The sequence below is a fragment of the Arabidopsis lyrata genome, assembly GCF_000004255.2.
Source record: "Arabidopsis lyrata subsp. lyrata unplaced genomic scaffold ARALYscaffold_7, whole genome shotgun sequence".
In the NCBI taxonomy this organism is placed as follows: domain Eukaryota; kingdom Viridiplantae; phylum Streptophyta; class Magnoliopsida; order Brassicales; family Brassicaceae; genus Arabidopsis; species Arabidopsis lyrata.
Window position 1 is genome coordinate 20,985,502 of NW_003302549.1, and position 13,271 is coordinate 20,998,772.

Here is a 13,271-nt window from a genome sequence, read left to right on the forward strand (position 1 = left end):
CCGATGGCAGCGGTTGACATCTTTGTTGAATCATTGAGGGAGAATTAAGAAAAAGAGTACGAGATAAACAATTATCTCTTCTCCTTTAAAGAAGACAAAGAACAAAAACATAAACTTTTAATTGAATCTAAAACTTGTTTTATTTACTCGACAACGTTTTACAATAACACACATACACTTATATAGATGTCTTACGGTCGTAACTGTACGTAACAGTTGTGTCTTAACCAACAAGTCACAACTCTTACACACATACCCTTTCGTTAGAAAGTCACGGTTAACAAATATTGGTTGACTTTACAACACACTTAATAATGTGTTATATAGAATAACATAAGACTAAACTCAATTATCACTAACACTCCCCACTTAATTGAGTTTCGGTCTTACACTAAGCTTCCTCCTTAGTTGGTCACAGCTTTTGGCTTCAAACAAGTAGAATGACATCTTTGTCTCTCTCTTGGTGATTTTCTTCTTATCACACAGAGGTAGTAACTTGTCTCTTCTACCCTTTGATAACGTTCCTCCTTTTTTCTCTTGTCAGTTTGACATAGGAAGATCTCCTGGGATTTCTCTTCCCCAGAAATTCTTCTCCAAGTCACCTTCAAGTTTACTCGTGACCTCTCTCACGTTTTTCTTGAAGTCTCCATGAGCTTTCCTCACGTCTTCTCTGTGATCTTTTATCACGTTTTTGTCGGCTGTTCTTGCAATCTTCTTCCACTCCCTTTCTCTTAGGTGAGCTTTCTTCTCATTCCCTTATGGTGTCCTCTTGATCACCAAATTTGTGATCCTTTGATCACCATCACGTCTCTGTGACGTCTTGTGCGTGAATATTCTCCACGTCTTCTTCGGTTGTCTCTACGACCAACCAATGCTTCCTTTCACTCTTAGATAAGCATCTCTCGTTATTGCATGGTGTCTTCCTTTAATCACCATAATGTCTCCATGACATCTTGTGCGTGAATATCTTCACCATGTGCCCTGGCTTGTTACACGCAAAGCACCTTACACCCGTAGGCAAGCTAACATCCCTGTGTTGCTTTCTCCGACAATCACTCTCATTGCGATTGTCACACGTACAAAAGTCACACCATTTCTCGGCCTTATTTTGAATTTTGTCGCTCCGTTTGTTTCTTTCTTTTGAAACAAACTTTCTCCACGTCTTGATATCTCTGTATTTTACCTCTTTTTAGCACACATTTCTTATACATTTAGCTTAGTTTCCTCTCTGTTTCATTGCATTAATAGTCCTTTTTAAAACATTTTCATCGCTTAGTACGATTTGCATTGCATAGCATAGCATGTTGCATATTGGATGAGTTTCAGGTACTTTGGAGCTTATTTAGGAGTTAATAGAGCAATGAGGAACCAACACGACCAAGGAGCTAGACTTGAGATCGAGTTAGAGAGGATTGAAGTCGTTCAAGATGACCCGGGAGCAGACTCGACGTCATGGCTCGATGACACGTCGAGTAGGACGCCAAGAAGCCGACTAGGAGCAGACTCGACCAGACGGACTCGACGTCACGTCAAGTTGGACGTCAAGGCGCCACCTTTGAAGATCACTTGGACTCGACGTGGCAGGCTCGACGTCACGTCGAGTTGGTCTCTGCCGACTCTCTATTTTGTCTTGTAGCTAATTAGGGCAACCTAGTATTTCCTATAAATAGGGGTACATGCTATTGTCCAGCGGATATTCCTTTTACCCAGCAGATATTCCGCTGCTCTCTCATAAACCCTAGTTTTTGTAATCGTTTTTCCTGCTGAATCTTTGAGTTCTTGAATTTCGTTTCTTCATCAAAGTTGTAGATCTCTCTCTTATCTATAACATACTTGCTTTTTAATGATTTCTGGGTTTGAAACGTTTTCTGGTTTTTTATGCATGATGTTCTTCAGTGTTCTTGAGTAGTGGATTAGGGTTCTTGAGGATGGGTTAGATTAGGTGTGGAATCCTTAGTATATTTAGGTGGTTAAGTGTAGATTTCCCTTCTGGTTTAGTAGATCTTAATGCTATTTCCTCTCTGATCAATTGGAAGTTGATCTCAGACATTTCCACACCCAAAAGGTGTTTGATGAAATGTCTGAACCAACTATTCCAGAGATTTGCATACTCTAGCCCAAGAGATTGGATGTTTAGAATGCTTATTGACTTTGTTAGATTGAATCATAATGCCTTCTAGGTTATATTTCTTCAATGAGAATTGAGTATGAAAGTGATTTAGCTTGAGAATCTCTGTCACGAGAGTGGATTGATTTGTATTCGAATCTATTGACTAGGGATAGCTTGATTGAGTTTGTTAACCACCTAGGTAGACTAGGAGACTGCCATAATCGATTACCCCATTCCTCAGGACCCTTTATCTCTATTGATTGTTTAAATCTTGTTTCTGTTAGTCTCTGTTGCTTAGCTCGACCTGTTAGGCCTAGATCGTTTCTTTGCATTATTAGGTTGATAGTTTCTTTTCCAAAGCTCTTGCATGATAGTTTCTGGTCTTTAGTTTACTTCTTACTCTTGTTTACTTACTGTTTAGTTCTCTTTTTACGCTTTTAAATTCGGTATTTGCATGTTAAATTGGTTGCTTAGGATCAATAGAAACACACAAAATCGTTTCATAATTGGCTTGACTTATTTGCTTCCTGTGCATATCTTAATTGCTTGCAGTCACACTGAGATTGGATTGATAAACCTGATATACTACAATGGCATGTGTATTAGGGATTGATACTTGTTAGACAGAGAAATCCTATTATCAATTTGGCGCCGTTGCCGGGGATGTGTTGCATTGTTCCATTTAAGATTTCAGAAACGTTTAAAATCAAGTTCTTTCTTTACCTTGGTTACTAACTCTTCATTTCATCTGCTTGTTTTTGTGCTCCAGGTACCATCTCGACCTCACGTCGAGACTGCCACATCGAGTCTGACCACTCTGCATGCAAACTCGATCTAAAGGCTCCAACAACCTCATCAGCTACAAAGACAACATCGATCGGTTAGCTCGTGAGTTAAGAGAAGGTAGAGCCCGAGACAACTGTGAACCGCACAATCCAGTAGCCATGGAACCACAAGATCAAGATAATCAAGGAGTTGGTATACCACGGAACATTGGTGATGGTGATGCACCACGCAACCATCAACAGAGACAGGGCATCGTTCCACCTCCTGTCCAGAACAACAATTTCGAGATCAAGAGTGGATTGATCTCAATGATTCAAGGTAACAAGTTTCATGGGTTGCCTTTGGAAGACCCCTTGGATCACTTGGATAATTTTGATAGGCTCTGCAGCCTCACCAAGATCAATGGTGTTAGTGAAGACAGTTTCAAGCTGCGTCTGTTTCCCTTCTCGCTGGGAGACAAAGCCCACCACTGGGAGAAGACACTACCTGCTGGCTCCATCACATCTTGGGATGATTGCAAGAAGGCATTCTTAACAAAGTTCTTCTCCAATTCAAGAACTGCACGTCTACGGAATGAAATCTCCAGTTTTACTCAAAAGCAGTCTGAATCCATTTGTGAGGCCTGGGAGAGATTCAAAGGCTACACTATACAGTGTCCACACCATGGTTTCAAGAAGGCTTCACTACTCAGCACACTCTACAGGGGAGTTGAAAGACCCCAACCCGGACTCCCTAAGCCCGGAGAGGTTCTTCCCGAACGGATCACTAAGTGGTCCGATCCTTAGCCAAATTTTAGGGTTTATTCCTTAAGACAATCCGTTTCATATTATTCCGCGATTCATTATTTAGAGTCATTATGCAACCTTAGAGTAAAACAAACGATCGGATACTTTATTAGATAAGTAAAGGATTCGATACAACTTATGAGTTTGCATATAAGCTATTACAAGTCATATAATCGATCCTATTCTACCCGATTCACCACCACCCATCTTCCTGGCCATGAGTCTCTCGCGCCTAAGCCAAATCCTTCCCACGTTCACCATCCTTCCCTGAAACCAACAAGACATAAGTACTCGTCTTTTACTTAGTGGATGCAAGTCCATGCAATGCACTATACGTCCTTATAATCCTTTGGTCCGAAAAACAGATCGGAGAGAGGAAGTAAGCGCATCAGTTCGGCCTAGAACCGGTAGATCCTCGCGGATCCGCCGATTCCTTACCGAGCCACCTCCCCGTCTCAACCAAACCGTTACTCCTCACAAAGTATGCACGATATGAATATGCTCATGAATGACTAGGCCGATCAACGAACTAATCAAACAACCCACAATATTCTAGCCCTTATACCATCCGCACGTCCGGAGAGCGTAATCTCTGAGGCATTACCACGGCTTTACACCCACCTTGACTACACGGATTTGATCGGTGAATGATCCGTGTTGCCTCTCTCGATCGCCGATAAAACGCTCGGCTCGGCAAACTCTCCTTTTAACCGTATTCCTCTCGGCAAATGCCTTAGAGTTTCCTCTGGATTTTAGGTGTTTGCGCGTGTGTGAAAATAAAGGAATCGCCTTCTATTTATAGTTTTTACGATTAAAACCGTTTTTCCCCATAGGTGCCCGTTCGGTGGAACACGCTTGTTCGCATAGGTTCGTTGAAACCGCTTATTCATGCATCTTTGACCAACCGTTCGTTCGTGTCTATTCGGCCATTATATGTAACCGTCAACCCAACCGCCTTACTACCTTCCCACCCGACCAACTGACCTAGCTAGACTGTCACTCAACCAGCTGACCTTCACTCCGTCCAGCTTAGGTGAGCTACCGAGCAGCTGGTCCAGCTAGTCGAGCTGGTTAGCTTCAACACTTCCAGCTCGTTTCAGCTTGTCACGCACTTCAGAAGCCATTTTACCAAGTTCAATGTTAGCCAGATTAGCTTCGTCCATAACCCGAGCTCGGAGAAGGCCTCCATCCGCTTCCTTTGGACTTAGCCCGAGATTCCGCTTTTCCCTCGAACCAAGTCTTACCCAGCGATCCTATTGAGGATCGCGGGTGTTACAAGTCTCCCCCCTTGGATGGGATTCGTCCCCGAATCCGACTCAAGTGGATCTTCATCCATCTCCTTAAACCACTTAGGAAAATCGGCCTTCATCTTATTCTCCGTTTCCCAAGTAGATTCTTCGCGGCCACCGCAATTCCATAAAACTTTTATCATGGTTATCCGTTTCCTCCGAGTTCCCTTCTCCATTCGATCCATGATTCGAATTGGTCTTGCTTCCACCGTTAGGTTTTCTTTTAACTCGGAAGGAATATCTTCGACACACTCCTCGTGTTCGCTTAGACATTTCCGAAGTTATGATACATGGAAGACCTTGTGGAATGCATCCAACTTTGGTGGTAGTTGGAGTTTGTACGCCATAGCACCTACCCTTTCGATCACCTTGTATGGACCAACGTACCTTGGACTCAATTTCTTCCTTGTAGTAAATCGCCCTTTTCCCTTATAAGTCACCGCCTTAAGATATACCAAGTCTCCCACTTGGAACTCCAACTCTTTTCGACGCTTATCCGCATAACTTTTTTGTCGGTTTTGGGCTTCCTTTAGTTTTATCTTAAGGAACTTCATCTTTTCGGTGGTTTCATCCACAATCTTCGGACCGAACAGCATACGTTCGCCCACCGGTGTCCAACATAGCGGCGTCCGACATGCTCAGCCGTACAACGCTTCGTAAGGCGACATACCAATACTAGCTTGATAGCTATTATTGTACGCGAACTCCACCAACCTTAAGTACTTCTCCCAATTCCCACCCCAATCCAAGACGCATGCACGTAACATGTCCTCAAGGGTTTGAATCGTACGCTCGGATTGTCCGTCCGTTTGAGGATGGTAAGCTGTGCTCAAGTTCACCCGCGTCCCCAAGGCTTTTTGGAAAGCCCTCCAGAAATGCGATGTGAAACGTGTATCCCGATCAGACACAATGCTTACCGGAACCCCATGTAACCGGACTATCTCGTCTATGTACTTTGCTGCGATCTCCTCGGCTCCATCCGTTTCTGAAATTGCCATAAAATGCGCGGATTTTGTTAATCTGTCCACCACAACCCAAACCGCATTGTGTTTAGACTTGATTCCCATAGGTAACCCGGTAACAAAGTCCATTGTTACATAGTCCCACTTCCATTCCGGCATAGGTAGATTTTGCACCAATCCACTCGGAACTTGGTGTTCCGCCTTGACTAGTTGGCACGTCGAACACTTAGCAACCCATGCCGCTACGTCCTTCTTCATTCCAACCCAATGGTAGTATCGTTTCAAGTCTCGGTACATTTTACTCGATCCAGGGTGGATCGAGAACTTCGATTGGTGCGCCTCTTTGAGGATTTCTTCCTTCAACTCCTTATCATTTGGCACGCATACCCGACCATTCACCACAATCGTACCATTGTTAGACATTTGGTATTCCGTCTTATCGTTCCTTGCCCAATCGTTTATCTCCTTGTCTTTCTCTTGAGCCAAACGAATTCTACTAAGTAGATCGGCTTGATCGGCCGCACCTAATCCCAATGGCTCATAATCCTTAGACAATGCATTTAAATGCAAAGTTCCCATCATGTTGACCAAAGCCTCTTGGTTTTTCTCCGCTTCTACTTCAAAACGTCTCCTACTTAAGGCATCTGCAACTTGATTTGCTTTCCCCGGGTGATATGCAATATCTAAGTCGTAATCCGCCACGAATTCCATCCACCTTCTTTGCCTTAGATTTAACTCCGGCTGGGTGAATATGTACTTAAGACTCTTGTGGTCGGTGAAGATTTGGACTTTAGCTCCGTAAAGATACGATCGCCAAATCTTCAAGGCAAACACCACCGCCGCCATTTCCAAGTCATGCGTAGGATAATTTCCTTCGTGTTTACGCAATTGCCTTGAAGCATAAGCGATTACACTACCCTTTTGCATCAATACGCATCCTAGTCCCGTGATCGATGCATCCGTATAGACCATGTAGGGTTCACCTTCTTCCGGTAGCACCAATACCAGAGCGCTCGTTAGCATAGCCTTCAATTCCGAGAAACTTTTCTCACATTCCTCCGACCATTGAAACTTTGTATCCTTTCCGGTTAGCCGGGTCATCGGTTGGGACATACTCGCAAAGCCCTTAACGAACCTTCGGTAATATCCCGCCAACCCGAGGAAACTTCTTATCTCAGTGGCATTCTTCGGTCGTGGCCAATCCTTAATAGATTTTATCTTCTCCGGATCGACGGACACTCCTTTATCCGAAACAATATGTCCGAGGAATCCAATACTCCTTTGCCAAAACGAGCACTTGCTTAATTTTGCAAATAACTCGTGCTTTCTCAACCGTTCTAACACCACCCTTAGATGATCTTGATGGGATTCCCAATCCTTAGAATAAACAAGAATATCATCGATGAAGATGATCACAAACTCGTCTAAAAATTCCTAGAAAACACCATTCATCATCTTCATAAAGGCTACCGGTGCATTGGTTAGTCCAAATGGCATGACCACAAATTCGTAATGGCCATACCTTGTCCGAAACGTCGTTTTCCGAATATCCAGCGAATCTATCGGAATTTGGTGGTATCCCGAGGCTAAGTCTATCTTTGAAAACCACTTGGCACCTCGAAGTTGATCCAACAACTCATCTATCCGGGGTAATGGATACTTGTTTTTCACCGTAACTCTATTCAATCCCCGATAGTCAATGCATAGCTTAAAGCTACCATCCTTTTTCTTTACGAACAAGACCGGTGCACCCCATGGTGAACTACTCGGTCTAATGAATCCTTTATCTAACAACTCTTCCAATTGTTTCTTTAGCTCCGCCATTTCCGCCGGTGCCATCCGGTACAGAGCTTTAGATATAGGAGTTGTTCCTGGTTCGAGTTCGATAGTGAATGGATCGGACCGGTCCGATGGTAAACCACTCACGGCCTCAAACACATCCGAGAACTCGTTTGCGATCGGAATGTCTTTCAACTCCGCACTCACCCCAACTTCGTGGGTTGTGATTGTGGCTATGTATGCCTCACACCCTTTCTCTAGCATCCTTTCCGCTTGGATTGCCGAGATTACCAAACTTCCCGAAGTTGTCCTTATTCCTTGGAATTTTAACATTCCTTCCTCCCTCTCGAATTGAATCCGTCCTCGATGACAATCAATGTGTGCCTTATACTTTCCCAACCAATCCATACCCAGGATAACATCGTGTTTCTTGAGTTGAACAACGATTAGGTCCGTAGGCATATTGACACCGTTAACTACAATCGAGATGTCCCGAACAATACCGGACGGGTACATTGCTTGCCCGCCGGCTGCTCTAACCATTCCATATTCGGTGTTCCATTCTTTAATAAACCCACCCTTTTTAACCATCTCGGAACTCACAAAACAATGTGTAGCTCCGGAATCAAATAAAGTGTGTGTTTCCACATTACCTATACTCAAGGTCCCTACACATTTCCCTATAGTGCGAAGTACCTAATCCGTTTATGCACGATGAAATGCAATGCATGAATTAAAATAAAAAGCACAAAGGCTTACCAGTGATCGCCCTGAAGTTCCCAGCGTTGTTAGCTTCCTCCGACAATTCGTAAATGCGCGGTGCTATAGCTTGCCTCTTGGGCGGAGGCGGTAACCCATTTCCGCTACGGTTTACCCTTTGTCCAGTGATAGTAGAATTTGCTTTATCTAACAAGTATCAATCCCTAATACACATGCCATTGTAGTATATTAGGTTATCAATCCAATCTCAGTGTGACTACAAGCATTCAAGATATGGAACAGAAAGCAAATAAGTCAAGCCAGTTATGAAAGGGTTTTGTGTGTTTCTATTGATCCTAAGCAACCAATTTAACATGCAAATACCAAATTTAAAAGCATAAAAAGAGAACTAAACAGCAAGTAAACAAGGACAAGAAGTAAACTAAAGACCAGAAACTATCATGCAAAAGCTTTGGAAAAGAAACTAACAACCTAACAATGCAGAGAAACGCTCTAGGCCTAACAGGTCGAGATGGTCACAAAAGCTAACAGAAACGAGATTTAAACAATCAATAGAGATAAAAGGTCCTGAGGAATGGGGTAATCGATTATGCCAGTCTCCTTAATCTATCTAGGTGGTTAACAAACTCAATCAAGCTATCCCTAGACAATAGATTCGAATACAAATCAATCCACTCTCGTGACAGAGATTCTTGTGAGACCCCGTCCCGGACGTCTCGGCGTCCGGCGACCATGGTCACACGTTCGCGCCACTTCCCGGCCGAACCTCCATATTTTTCGCGATTTAACATAGAATTGCCTTTACGAGGCTTACTTCTATAATCGCTTTCTTAGTACCCAGCGGAAGTCTTTCTACCCTTGGTTTAATTCCAACCAACCCTTGTACCGGTTTGATCATCTTTGTCCCTTAGACTTTAGATCGATCATTAACTCGGCCAAGTCATGCAATTTGTTCGCTAACCATTCTAAGTCTAACGATTGCATATTCTTTGTATCCCTAATCCAACGGCCAATTCCCAAACGTCTATCTTAACTAATAAGTTAGATGCGTTTACATACCTTGGCCTACATGCGGATTTGATTCCTCTTCGATCCGTCTATTGATCCTTCTCTTAGCCCTCTCGTCGCCTTATTCCATTCGTACAACGATTCTTAACCAATCGTGTATTGATAGACCAATCTCTATCGTTACTTAGCCATTCATCCAACCAACCCCACTGGTCTAAGTCTCTACGATAGAGATTGGGGATCGTACGTTTTTCTTTGTTCACGGTGGCCGAATCAAGCTCTTGGCTCATTGGTCCATCCGTCCTCCAAACGTACGCCCCTTCGGTTTCATGGTGGACGATCAAGCCCTCGGCTTACCGAACCATCCATGTTTCCGATCTGGTCGTTTATCACTACGACCGCCCACGGTCTACTAACCGTTTACCCGTACGGTCCATGGTGGTCATAACGCCTTCGGCTTACCGATCCATCCATGCGATCCGAACAATATCATTATCACACCCAAGGGTCCGTGGATTCACCCATCGAATTATCGTAGGCTAGCCCATGAAATCATTTGTCCGTCGGCCTTTGGTTTGCTTGCGGGTCCAACATCCGTTTTGTCCACTAGTTCTCACCGTGGACTTTCCCGTTGGTTATCCGTCGAGTCACCATTGGTGTTACCGATTCCTAATCGGTTTCACCATTGGCCATGGCGATTGATACATGAAGGCGGCCGCGATTTTAGATCCTTACATGGTGAACCACGTCACTTACCCATTCTCGGTGCTTACTCCCTTTACCGGTGAGATTGCATCCATGGGCGACCCTTGGGTGTGTTCGGTTGCACTTATCCTCGTGCTTCTTCGAACACTTTTCCCTTATACGCCTTCCCGATTAACTTCTCGTTAACCATATCATCTATCGGAGTATCTTTGGATTCGTCAATACTTCCATATTGACAATCTTAGATTTGCCGATCCATTTCCTTTTCGTGTCCTTCCCTCGACGTTATGATTCATAGAACGGACGATCCATCGACCCCATAATCGAGCTATCGACCCGAACCATCAATCAAGTCGTCGAACCCTTCGGCGGTTCCCATCGAATCCTCGATCATGTAATCCGCCATGTTCCCTCGACAAGATCTCCGATACGTACCATCGGTCATACCGCCGATCGGTACGATCGATCAATCCGCCGATCTAAACCTTGATCCGTTTATCCGATCGTACACCTATCCGGGCATACGTCGATCCGACTTGTTGACACGACGATCGATCCGCCTATCCCGGTCGGTCGATCCGTTTGTGCGATGGTCTATCCGGATCCGTCTTCTTCTCCGATCTGATCCATCCGTCCGACGATCGGTCTATCTGATCCGTCCGACGATCGGTCTGTCTGATCCGTCCGACGATCGGTCTGTCCGATCCGATCCGTCCGACGATCGGTCTATTTAATCCGATTTGTCTCCAAGATGATCGGTTGGACCCATCCAATCTGACTCATCCATCCGTCCTATACATTCCATCGAACCGTTGGATCGGGAGGTAGCATGCGCATCAGTTCGGTCGAGACTCCGAGAATCCATTCCGATTCCGGAGATACTCGCCGAGCCGCACCCCCTTTCCGACCAACACTTCGTAGAGCGTTTTGGGACTTGTTTTGGATTGTTGTGGTGATTGTGAATGCCTTGGGCGTCCTCCCTTATATAGGGGGCGAATGGGTGTGTTTCCGAAACATCACATCCGTTCGTTGCACCCTTCCGAAAGGTTGCATCTTTCCGATCGTAACCGTTCAGCCTTATCCACCCTTCGGCCAACGGTAACCGTTCGTCAGTAACCGCTCGACCTTACACCTCTTCATCCCGAGCTACCATAGTCCACCAGCTCGAGTGTCAGCTGACCGGACCACCCAGCTGGGTTAGTACTCGATCAGTTCACCGAGCTCGGTTGAGCTGTCGGTCAGCTCACCTAGCTGAGCTAGCTAGTCCTCCAGCTGGTTTTTAGCTCACCTAGCTGAGTATCATTCTTCTAAGTTTCATCTCTTGTTTCAGAATTATGTGTTTATGTGGATTTTTGTATTCAGGAATTTGAGTTTAATTGGCAAATCGGTCCGTTTCTCGGCCTTGACTTCGCCATTCCTAATCTTTCCAAGATCATTTCTCCATGATCACTAGATTATCCCGAAACCGTCTAAGTCATCTACCCCTTTCATGACTTAAACGTTTCATTCCTTCCTTAGGTTAACTTATTCATTGGTCTTTCTCGACCATGATCTAGTTTTCCCTAAAACAAACCGGCCCCCTTTAGGATCGCGGGACGCGGGTGTTACAAGTCTACCCCCCTTAAAATGAATTCGTCCTCGAATTCGGCGGGTGTTAGAGTTTCGTTACTCCTTAACGTTTCCCCATCTTTAGTCTTCCCAAGACTTTAGATTCCATACTTGACCAAATATCTATTTCCGAGTTTGATCAAGTTTCCCGATCTTGGTCCTCTCTCGGACTTGATTCATTTTCCTGATCTTGGTCCATTTCTCGGACTCGATCAAATGTAACCCGTCCAAGTTTAATTCCGACTAGAACAAATTTCTGACCTTGGTCCAACCCGGACTTGGCCAATATTTCCCAACCTTGGTCCTTTGCGGACACGGTCACTATTCCCGACCTTGGTCCTTTTCGGACACGGTCATTATTCCCGACCTTGGTCCTTTATGGACTCGGTCTATAATTTCCCGACCTTGGTCCACACCAGACTCGGTCACTTTTCCCGACCTTGGTCCACACCGGACTCGGTCAATAATTTCCCGACCTTGGTCCAATACGGACTCGGTTAATTTTCCCGACCTTTGTCCCCACCGAACTCGGTCACTTTTCCCGACCTTAGTCCCTTACCGGACTCGGTCAATAATTCCTGACCTTGGTCCTTTCCGGACTTGGTCAATAATTCCCGACCTTGGCCCTTTACCGGACTTGGTCAATACCCCTTGATCTTTTCAACGAATAGATCAAGTCTTTCCCGATCTTCGTCAAATTCCGACGAGATCTAATTTCTATTGATCTTGGCCATTCTCCGAATAGATCAATACCTATTTCCCCGTTATGTTAAGTCGTTTGACTATAAGGGTCATATCTTGGTGCCCGATCATGCCTTGGGTAATCTTTCCTCAAGAACATCGATCTCATTCACCTCAACTTCCTTATCCGCCAAACACTTAGCATAACATTTTCAACTTCTATAATCAGCCCCCTTTTTCCGAATAATTATTCACTTGCTACACGTGTAGTTCTTGCCCCTTGGGTAATCATCTTGGCTTAACCAATTCATCTTGGCAAACTCTCTTGGTTTCCAAGCATGTAATCGCGTTCATGCCTCAATTCCCTTCCGGCTCACCAACATTAATGTTCAAGTTAATAATTCGGTTTTCCGATGACTCAATCATTTAAGTTACACCTTTAGTAGTCATTTACCATGACATATTCCCGAGCACTTATCCATCCTAGGATCAAGCATGCTCTGATACCAACTTGTGAGACCCCGTCCCGGACGTCTCGGCGTCCGGCGACCATGGTCACACGTTCGCGCCACTTCCCGGCCGAACCTCCATATTTTTCGCGATTTAACATAGAATTGCCTTTACGAGGCTTACTTCTATAATCGCTTTCTTAGTACCCAGCGGAAGTCTTTCTACCCTTGGTTTAATTCCAACCAACCCTTGTACCGGTTTGATCATCTTTGTCCCTTAGATTTTAGATCGATCATTAACTCGGCCAAGTCATGCAATTTGTTCGCTAACCATTCTAAGTCTAACGATTGCATATTCTTTGTATCCCTAATCCAACGGCCAATTCCCA